The sequence below is a fragment of the Gymnoscopelus microlampas genome, assembly GCF_963454915.1.
Source record: "Gymnoscopelus microlampas genome assembly, chromosome: 10".
Taxonomy (NCBI): domain Eukaryota; kingdom Metazoa; phylum Chordata; class Actinopteri; order Myctophiformes; family Myctophidae; genus Gymnoscopelus; species Gymnoscopelus microlampas.
Window position 1 is genome coordinate 48,189,694 of NC_139947.1, and position 10,337 is coordinate 48,200,030.

Genomic DNA, 10,337 nt, shown 5'->3' on the forward strand with positions numbered 1-10,337 from the left:
GCAGATGCAACGCATTGTGAGATTGTAGATCTGCTATTTTCAAAACATCTCTTTTGGAAAAACTTGTGAAATGGGACATTCTGCATAATGAGTACTTTCCACCTTTGGTACTTTAAAGGAGGAGTTCACCCCAAAAAATACTTATTTTCTATCAATTGCACACCCCATGAAGCCTTGAATTCATGGATTTATTTTTGTTTTTGTGGCATTCCTAAGACAATAATTTGATGACCGGGTGTGCATCCGGTAGGAGACACAAATAATCTACTTTGTGTCTCCTACCGGAAACATTAGCCGGTAGGAGACGGTCATCAAATTATTGGCTTAGGAATGCCAAAAAAACTAAAATAAATCCATGGATTCAAGGCTACATGGGGTGTGCAATTGATAGAAAATAAGTCATTTTTGGGTGAACTACTCCTTTAAGTACATTTTGATGCTTTTGCTCAAGTAAATTTTGAATTCCGGGACTCTCTACATTGCCGTATTGATACTTTTACTCAAGTAAAACATTTGAGTACTTTTTTTTCCTCCCACCACTGCATACAACAACCTCTACAGAAAAACCCCTGCATTATGCAGGGACAATAAGAGCAGTAGGGAGGCGATAGCACAGAGAGAGGAGAGACCCAGGGCCTGCCCACCCCCGTAGTCATGTCACGCAATGTACTCTGTTCCGCTCCATCATGTTTTATGGCTACAATCAACCACCAGCACAGTAGTCAGTGGTGGAGTTCATTTCACAAGCCATATCCCTCCCTAATCCACTGAAACCGGGACGCATCTGTGTGTCTTTGGGCTATTCAAAAATAGTAGATATACAAGCTCATGGCGCGGCACCGAGTGCCGCGCCATGAGCTTGTAGATCTGCTATTTCTTTGAAAAATCATGAAAATGTGTTCAAATCATATATTTTTAAAGGGAACATTTTTGACTCAAATCTTTGCTTCTGGGGGGGTTGCTATTACGAAATGTTTTGTGATGGGGTCCACGGCTAAATACATATCATTGTGGGGGTCCTTGACATGAAAGACTTTGAGAACCACTGATATAGAAGCATAAGTTTATCAAAAAACTGTTAGGATTTAGAAGGCATTTTGTAGAATCCACCCAGAAGCAAAGATTTGACTTACAAAATGTTTAAAGATATTAAAGATATTAAAGATAATATATTTAAAGATTTGCGCAAACTTTCACGATGTTTAAAAAAGCACCGAGTGCCGCGCTACGAGCTTGTAGATCTGCTATTTTTTTGAATAGCCAAAGAAATGTAAAAAATGACACCAATTCTTTCCCGGTCTAAATGGGCTAATGTGAACACACAAAAAGACAGTGGCTCCGCCATTACCACAGTGTCCAGTAGTCAGCCCTACAATCCCGCCATCGATGCATAATTAGACGCCATCAGAAGGAGGCGAGAAGGGTAAAACAGCAAGACAATCCCCCCATTAACTCCTGTGAGTTCTAATTGAAAATCCGTTAACAATCACCACAGATGTTGGCAGACCGACGCGCTCGTTGACACGCTGTCCCGCTTCTGCTCGCCGCCGCACTATGCATTGTTTTTTCTTTTTTTCACAGTTTTGTTTATTTCAGGATTTCAGGAAGTATATGCAAATACAAGAATATGCAGAATTAAGTATGCCAGTATCAAAAGTAAAAAAGAAATGACACAAAGTCTTGTGTAGATACCCCACCTAGGGTCTCTACATACCCTAGGTGGGGTTGGCGAACGGGCCTACTCTGTGTGGAGTTTGCATGTTCTCCCCGTGTCTCCTAGAGTAGTTAATACCCTCACAAAAACATGCGGTAATCCTGGTCGCTATACCGCCTCCCCCATGACAGCCTGATGGAGGGGAAGGGAACTGGTTGGAATAACGGGTTCCTTCCACGCGCTACGTCCTACCGGGGAAACTCCCCCCTGTCAGGTGACAAGAAGGTCAGTTGGCTCTCATGCATTGAAGGAGACATGAGCTCGGCCCTGGGCTCCCTAGGCTGGTGGGGGGAGTGTAGCGCCCAGGATCACTTAGAAAACTGTCACCGGGTGAAAAAAGGGTTGCAAAATCGTGGGGGAAAAAAAGTAAAAAAAAAAAAAAAGATAATTGTACATTCCTACTCCAGCAAGGAGGAGACCATTATAAACCGCATATACCCTGAATCAAGTTTTTCAAACAAAAACAAACACAAATGCTCTATGCATTATTGACATGCCTGGTGGAAAGACGTGGGCCCGCATTCTGATCTGGAGATGTGCCTCCGTCTTATTTCAGGAAGGGTTAATGCAAATGGTTGAACTCACTTGGTATGTTCTTGCACTCTATTTCAATGACGTGACGCGCACATCGCTTAACACCTACACTGCACTACAAGTCACACAATGGACAATTGATATGCATCTAGGCTTATTCCTATGTTAATTCACTAGGTGTGAGTCGGGAGCCTTTGAAAACTTTGTTGAGGTGTGAATTTAAAGTAGTTTTAAATCTATGCGTGTGCCTGCGTGTGCTCCTGGTCAAATAGGTTCCGGCATGGCGTGCAAGGCCGTCCGGTGAGCATTGCACCCCTGGTTGAACTCAAACACAGCTTTTTTTCAATTAAAAATACTTTTCAAATCGCTTACAGGTCTTGTATACACCAGTCAGTGGTTCCCAAACTGGGGGATGATTTTTTTGGGGGGTCCCCAGGTGATTAGCTTTTAATGCGCAACATTGTTTTCTCACTCAACAGTAAACAAACCAACATACAGTATAAGTGTATTATGTACAAGGTATCTGCACATTTCTAAAGTTACAATTAAATGACTTTTAAGACCTTTTTAATAGCCTACCAAATTGGCCATACTGTAACTGTCAAATATTACGTAAGACAGAGGCAAACGTTGTGAAAATAGCCGATCTACAAGCTCGCAACGCCTCGCAGTGCGAGGCGTTGTGAGCTCGTAGTTCGGCTATTTTCACAATATTTATTTGTGGAACCGAGTGAAACTAAAAGTAATGCTAACAATTTGGCCAATTCACTCGAAAAGCCAGAGTACAGGCTGTTGCCATCTGGCTGTCGTCTGGGTGCCCCTGGTGTCAAAAAATAACAGATACAAGCACTCCTTTGTTCCTGCCTCAATTCGTGCAGTCAATGCTGCCAGTAACAGGTAAAGGATAATGTTACTGATGATGACGATGATGAAACAAGCACTTTATGCCGGCACTTTATAATTCTGAATGTAGCCTTGCATTTTTATCTCTTGCACTATAGATGCGCCCAGACTTATGTTTTATGCTATGGTGTTTCATGTCTGTTGTTGTCCTGTACTGTCTGTATGTATGTTTTAAACCACTACTCCTGCTGTAAACCTAAGTGCCCTTCTGGGACATTAATAAAGACCTTGAACCTTGAACCAATTCCAAGTGCTCGTCAAGGTGGGGGGGGGGGGGTCCCCAGTTCTAATAGGATTATTTTGGGGGGGTCCCCAGTTCAAATAAGATGATTTTGGGGGGTCCCCAGTTCAAATAGGGTTATTTTGGGGGGTCCCCAGTTCAAATATGATTATTTGGGGGAGGGGGGGGGGGTCCCCAGTTCAAATAAGACTATTTTGGGGGGTCCCCAGTTCAAATATGATTATTTGGGGGGGGGGGGGGGGGGGTCCCCAGTTCAAATAAGATTATTTTGGGGGGTCCCCAGTTCAAATATGATTATTTGGGGGGGGTCGCGGCCTGAAAAGTTTGGGAACCCTTGGTATACACAGTATTCTCCTCTTTTCTTGTTTGAGGTTTGTACGAGGCTGAGAGGCAAGAGATGGGAGGCTCCTCCAGGCTTGAAGAGGATGGATGGGTAGGGCATTGGGGACTCCCAGGGGTCCTTGGGGGGGGGGGGGGGGTACCAGGGGGTCCCCAGAAAAAGTAGTTAATATAGAGTCACAATCATTTTAACCACTTTAACCATCTTTTATACTTTGGCTATTCAAAAATAGCAGATCTACAAGCTCATAGCGCGGCACCGAGTGCCGCGCTATGAGCTTGTAGATCTGCTATTTTTTGAGAAATCGTGAAAATATATATAAATCTTTGAATATATATTTTTAAGTGAGCATTTGTAGCTCAGATCTTTGCTTCTGGGGGGTCCCTGGAACAACGTATTTTAAGATGGGGTTCCGCGGCCAAATTTAGGGGTCCTTGACATGAAAAGGTTTGAGAAGCACTGGGTTAGGCAGGGTACCGACTCTGGCCACGTTTATTCTCCAGCCACTAGATGGTGCTAATTGTCTCCTTTCGTTCCCCTTTAGCCCTGTAACCAGTAGATGGTGCAATTTGAGTGAAAATACCTGGATTACACGATGGATTTATTATGGGATTATACTACTGAGTATTTGTCACTGTCCTCAAACTGTAACATGCTGCTGCGTGAGGAGCTCTAGTTACATCATTAGTTACTAATGAATAGAGCATTTTTGAGAAAGGCATTGCCACCCAACACACTATCAAAACAGACTATGTTTTAACCCTTTAAGACCGGGAAAGCATCATTTGTGTCTTGGCTATTCAAAAATAGCAGATCTACAAGCTCATAGCGCGGCACCGAGTGCCGCGCTACGAGCTTGTAGATCTGCTATTTTTGAAAAATCTACAAATGTCTTCTAAATCGTAAGGAAAAAAAACAAAAACACATGTTGCTATATCAGTGGTTCTCAAACCTTTTCATGTCAAGGACCACCAAAATTATATGTATTTGGCCGTGGACCCCCATCTCAAAATATGTTGTTCCAGGGACCCCCCAGAAGCAAAGATTTGAGTTAAAAATGTTCGCTTTAAAATACTATAATATTCAAAGATTTGCACACATTTTCACAATTTTTCAAAAATAGCAGATCTATGAGCTTGTAGATCTGCTATTTTTGAATAGCCAAAGTGTAAAATAATGTTTTTTTTAGCTCAAATCAAAAAATGACACAGATGAGTTCCAGGCCTTATTAGGTTAAAGCAGGGGAAATCCTAATAAGCACATAAATAATATCTCTCACTGCCTGAAATCTTCTCTCACCCCCATGACCTCATCCAACACTGAAAAGTCACCCAGAGAGAGAGAGAGAGAGAGAGAGAGAGAGAGAGAGAGAGAGAGAGAGAGAGAGAGAGAGAGAGAGAGAGAGAGAGAGAGAGACAGAGAAAATCAAATCCTTTCTTTTATCCATCCTGCCAGCCACTGACTCAGTCATATTTGAGAGTCTGGCTGCCTGCCAGCTAGGCCAACAAAAAGCTGTAAAAATGCAGAATAAATAGGTGCTGTGTGTGTGTGTGTGTGTGTGTGTGTGTGTGTGTGTGTGTGTGTGTGTGTGTGTGTGTGTATGTGTATGTGTATGTGTGTGTGTGTGTGTGTGTGTGCGTGCGTGCGTGCGTGCGTGCGTGCGTGCGTGCGTGTGTGTGTGTGTGCGCGCACGCACGTGCGCTCAGGTTCAAGAGATCATACTGGCAGGCAGCAGCAGCCTTGTACCGTTCTGTTCCAGTAGAATAATCCAACAGGAATCCCACCTTGTGTCTGAATACAGGCCTTGCACGTCTTGTGAAAGTTATTTTCTTCAGTATTATAAATCTCTCTCTCTCTCTCTCTCATCTGTAGTCAGTTTTTGTTTTATTTTTACTCCCATCCCCAACTTCCATGTACAATCGTAACATAGGCGTGCTTGGTTTAATGAATACTTCGAGTGACTTATACATTTTAATCTGAATTTCGCTGAATGCAATTTTAACCCATTTTGGGTGGGAACACCTATTTGTAACTATACCTTTCAGGACGGGAACGCCTTTTGGGGCTGTTGTTGCTATGTACATACATAGCAACATACATTTGTTATTTTACCATTTGTAATTTTTTGAATAAATATTTAAAGTTTTTCAGAAAACGTATAGGTCAGGATTTAGAAGCCGTTTTTTTAGAATCGGCCTCAGGTCTAAATGGTTTAAAATCACAGCATTTATTAGATTATACGAGGACACTCTTATAAAAGTTCAAATGACTTCATAAAACTGTTCAAATACACGGTACGATTCTTAAATTCCCTGGAGAATGATATGGTCCCAATCTGAACATTTTCTGCAAGGTTTCACAGACTCAGCTCTCCGTCTCTGTCGGGTGGAAACGTCTTATGTCCAAAACTGTTACTTTTTGGATTCAAATTCAAAAAGTAGCTACATAAGTAGCATACTTATGTATGAGCTTGCGGATACGCTACTTTTGATGCTTTTGTGAGAGGCTGTACTACAGCGGCTGTAGTACGATCAAAGTAGGCAGTGGTGTAAGTCACTAAGTCCATTTAGTCAAGTACTGCACTTAAAGTAATAATAGTTAACCTTTTCAATAAAACTAAAGTTAATTGTATATCTTTTGTGAGTGGCAAATGTTTCACAACACCCACTCCATGAATTTCACCCCCGAAAGCCTTTTATTTATATATTTTCTATTGAACGGTGTCGGGGGAGACTCTCCCGCGAAAATGACGTCATCCGGCCGGAAAATGCACCGGTTTCCTGTTTGGCCAGGAACTACCGCACCGGTTTCCTGTTTGGCCAGGAACTACCGCGCTAATAACAAAAAGGAAACTCACACTGTTTTTAAGAGATTGTATGATTTGAAGATCGAAAAACAATCCACAGATCGTATAAAACAATTAAAAGAACGCTTTTTGAAACGCTTCCGTCTTCCGGTGAAAACAAATGGAATTCTAGGTAACAGAGGAATAAACGAACGGCCTGCAGTGACGGTAATGACCAAAGATCAAAAATCGTTATTTGTGGACCTGCATTGTATAACTTTAAGTAAACTTTTTGAGGTATCTTTACTTTACTGGAGTATTTTCAATTTTCAGTACTTTTAATTCTACTCCACTACATCTCAGGGGCAAATATTGCACTTTTACTCCATTACAATATTTGAAAACTTTAGGTACTAGTTACTTTGTAGATTTTGATTATTATTAAAAAACATAATATTACCCACTTAGGCCCTATTTACATTTCTTATACATTTACTACTTAAGTAAAACATTTGAGTACTTTTTCCAGCACTGAAAGTAGGGCACTAACATAAAAAAAAACACAAAAAGTTCATATATGGAGACAGCCCCCCCGACAGCAAAACGATATGGTCCAAATCTGAATATTTCTGCGAGGCTTTCACACAGATTCAGCTCTTGCTGAGCATGGTCAGCCCAGCTCAAGGGCAAGATAAGAGCGGAGCGTCTCCCCGCCGCGCAGAGCCTTCTCCTCCTCCTCTGCAGCAGATGGTATAGACTCAGGGAAAAACCGCTAGCCCGCCGGGGGCAGTAGGACACATCAGGGTCGGGCGGGGGTGGCGGGGTGGGGGGGGTTTAACCTTAAGCTTGGAGGTATAGGTCCACTCTGGACATTGCAGATTTCCACATGCCTGTACCTACTTTGCATGCACTCAATCTAATCAAATAATATATTCCTAGCCGAGGAGGCATGGGCTCGGGCTGGCCGATATAATTGATGGACATGGGATTTACAGGGCAGGCGGGTTGCGGATCGACAAGACATTCTGAATAATACCGTCGACTGTCCGATGGAATAGCCTTGTATGTCCAAAAAACTGGGAAATAGGCAGTGGTGGAAAAAAAGTTTCCGCATAATGAGTAGGCTACCTTTACTTTTGGTGTTTTAAGTACATTTTTGTGATACCTATACTTTTGTACTTTTGCTCAAATAAATGTAGAATTCCGGACGTTTACCTGGTAAGGGCGTGCTCCCACCAAAACATGGTCGGCTATAGCGTTAAACGCAGGTTGTGCGCCGCCACCGTTTTTTGCAGCCAGCGGATTCTAAAAAACGGGAGTGACGCGCCTGTCACTCACTTTCAGGACCCTCCCCGTAGTAGCCCGCACCGCCTTCTGCCTTGAGCACCATGGTGCTTCCTGAGTCATGGGACGGTCCGCCTTCAACTCGGGGGGGAAATCGAAGAGGGGGAAAATCAGCCCCTGCCTCCAGCAAGTCGTGTAGAGCGGATAAACGCACGGTCTGCGCGACAGGCGGAAAGATCCGCTCTTGCGTGAATCCACGCATTTACATTGACAAAGCATCGGCAGATTCTGCCCCAGGGGTAAAATAAAAGTGCGGTGGGAGCGCGCCCTAACAGAGTATTTCTACATTGCAGTATTGATACTTTTACTTAAAGCAGAATATTTGAGTACTTTTTCCACCACTGATTTGCTGGGGGGGGGGACAAAAAGTTGAATGGAGAGATACAAGGTTTCTTCCAGGCAAAAACAATATGCAGGGGCATACACAGTTTGACAGGGAGAGAGGCAAACAAAGAGAGAGAGAGAGAGAGAGAATTGAGTTTTATCTGTTGTAAAAGGTTATTGGTAAAGGTTACACAAAGGCTGCATCCCCACTGTTTTCGTAACCATAACAGACGATTTGCTCGTCACCGCGGTCGATGTTGCACAAAATGGAAGTCAATAACTACAGTGTAACTAATGACACACACATCCACAACAATTCATGGAGCGATGTAGGGAGAGAAAGTACTGTAAAAGGCCGGCAGAGAGAACAACCGCGTTCCCTTTGACCAACACGAACCCTAGCCCCCCCCCCGACCCCCCCCGACCCCCCCCTCCTCCTCTTCTGGGGGCGAACTTTCTGCTCACAACGCATCGCAAGGCCACGTGTTGTGAGCTTGTAGATCGGCTATCTTTGTGGAAGATATCTGGTGCAGAAAACCCATTCAATCCGGGAACACATCTGTGTCATTTTAGATTTTTTTAGCTATAAACATTATTTTATACTTTGGGCTGTTCAAAAATAGCAGATCTACAAGATCATAGCGCGGCACCGAGTGCCGCGCTATGAGCTTGTAGATCTGCTATTTATGAAAAAATATTGAACATTTTGTGCAAATCTTTTAATTGATATATTTTTTTAAACAACATGTTTAACTTCTTTGCGTCTGGGGGGTCCCTGGAACAACATATTTTGATGGGGATCGGCGGCCGAAAAACATAATTTTGGGAGTTCTTGACATAAAGTTTGAGAACCACTGAAAAAACTGTTAGGATATACAAGACATTTGTAAATATTTGCACACATTTTCATGATTTTACAAAAATAGCACATCTATGAGCTTGTACACTGTATCTGCTATTTTTGAACAGCCAAAGAAATCAAAAATGACAAAGATGCGTTCCGGGATTGAATGGTGTTAATGTGGAACGTCCTCGTGACCGATGCCCGTGTGTTGGTTCCCACAGCAGAACCAATTTGCTGGCTGGCAGTTCTTCATGATGTCTTTGGCAGGGTCCCTGCTACTGTATAGCCTCATTCTTCGCTATTTTCTCGCTTTACACCCTTGGTGTTCCATCATACAGATTGTTGTTGGTAACGTTCACTCTCGCTGATGTTGATGTGACTGTTTTTGTCTGGGAGAGAGACAGTCATCTGGCTGGTGCCCATTTTTCAAGAAAGCAGAAAAAACGTTTCGCAAAACTTTTACATGACGTCAGTGTTGATTTCGTCGACTAAAACTATGACGAAAATGTTCGTCGACTACCTTTTTTCACTGACGAAAACTAAATAAAAACTAATCTATGATGACTATAACTAAGACTAAATATATTGACAATTTCGTCAACAAATAAAAACTAGACTAAAATGTTAGTGAGGGACTAGTGGAGAAGAGATCCAGTAGAACAAAAAAAGAAAAGTAATTTTATGTTTGGTTGCGCTCGGGTGTTGCGCTCTGAAAATAGCAGATCTACAAGCTCACAACGTGTCGCGCTGCGACGCATTGTGAGCTTGTAGATCTGCTATTTTCAGCATGCAACCATGTGTAAAATCAGCCATTACGACACCATCAAGGCCCGCCAAAACACATTTTAGTCGACTAAATCAACTGTAGATTTAGTCGACTAAAATCTTATGATATTTAGTCGACTAAAACTAGACTAACAGTAAAACATTTCAGATGACTAAAATATGACTAAAACTAAATGGAATTTGATTCAAAAGACTAAATCAAAATTTGCTGTCAAAATCAACAATACATGACATGTAAATATGAAATAAATGCATAAACATGTAGCTAAGATATAAGGTTAGAGCTTAGCAACCGCCAATTCAAGTGGTGTTTTCTCTACTTAAAGAGTTTTAACAAGCTGTAGTTTCAAAACTATTCACTCAATCTTATTAACTAAGATATCATATTTTTTGCTATGATTCCCTGCTTTCACCTGACATGAAAAAATTACAATGAAAAAATGCTAGATGACTGTCTCCCAGTCAAATTTGGTCACAAATACTGCGCAATATTGTCAAAACAAAAGAACTTGTGTAATTCAG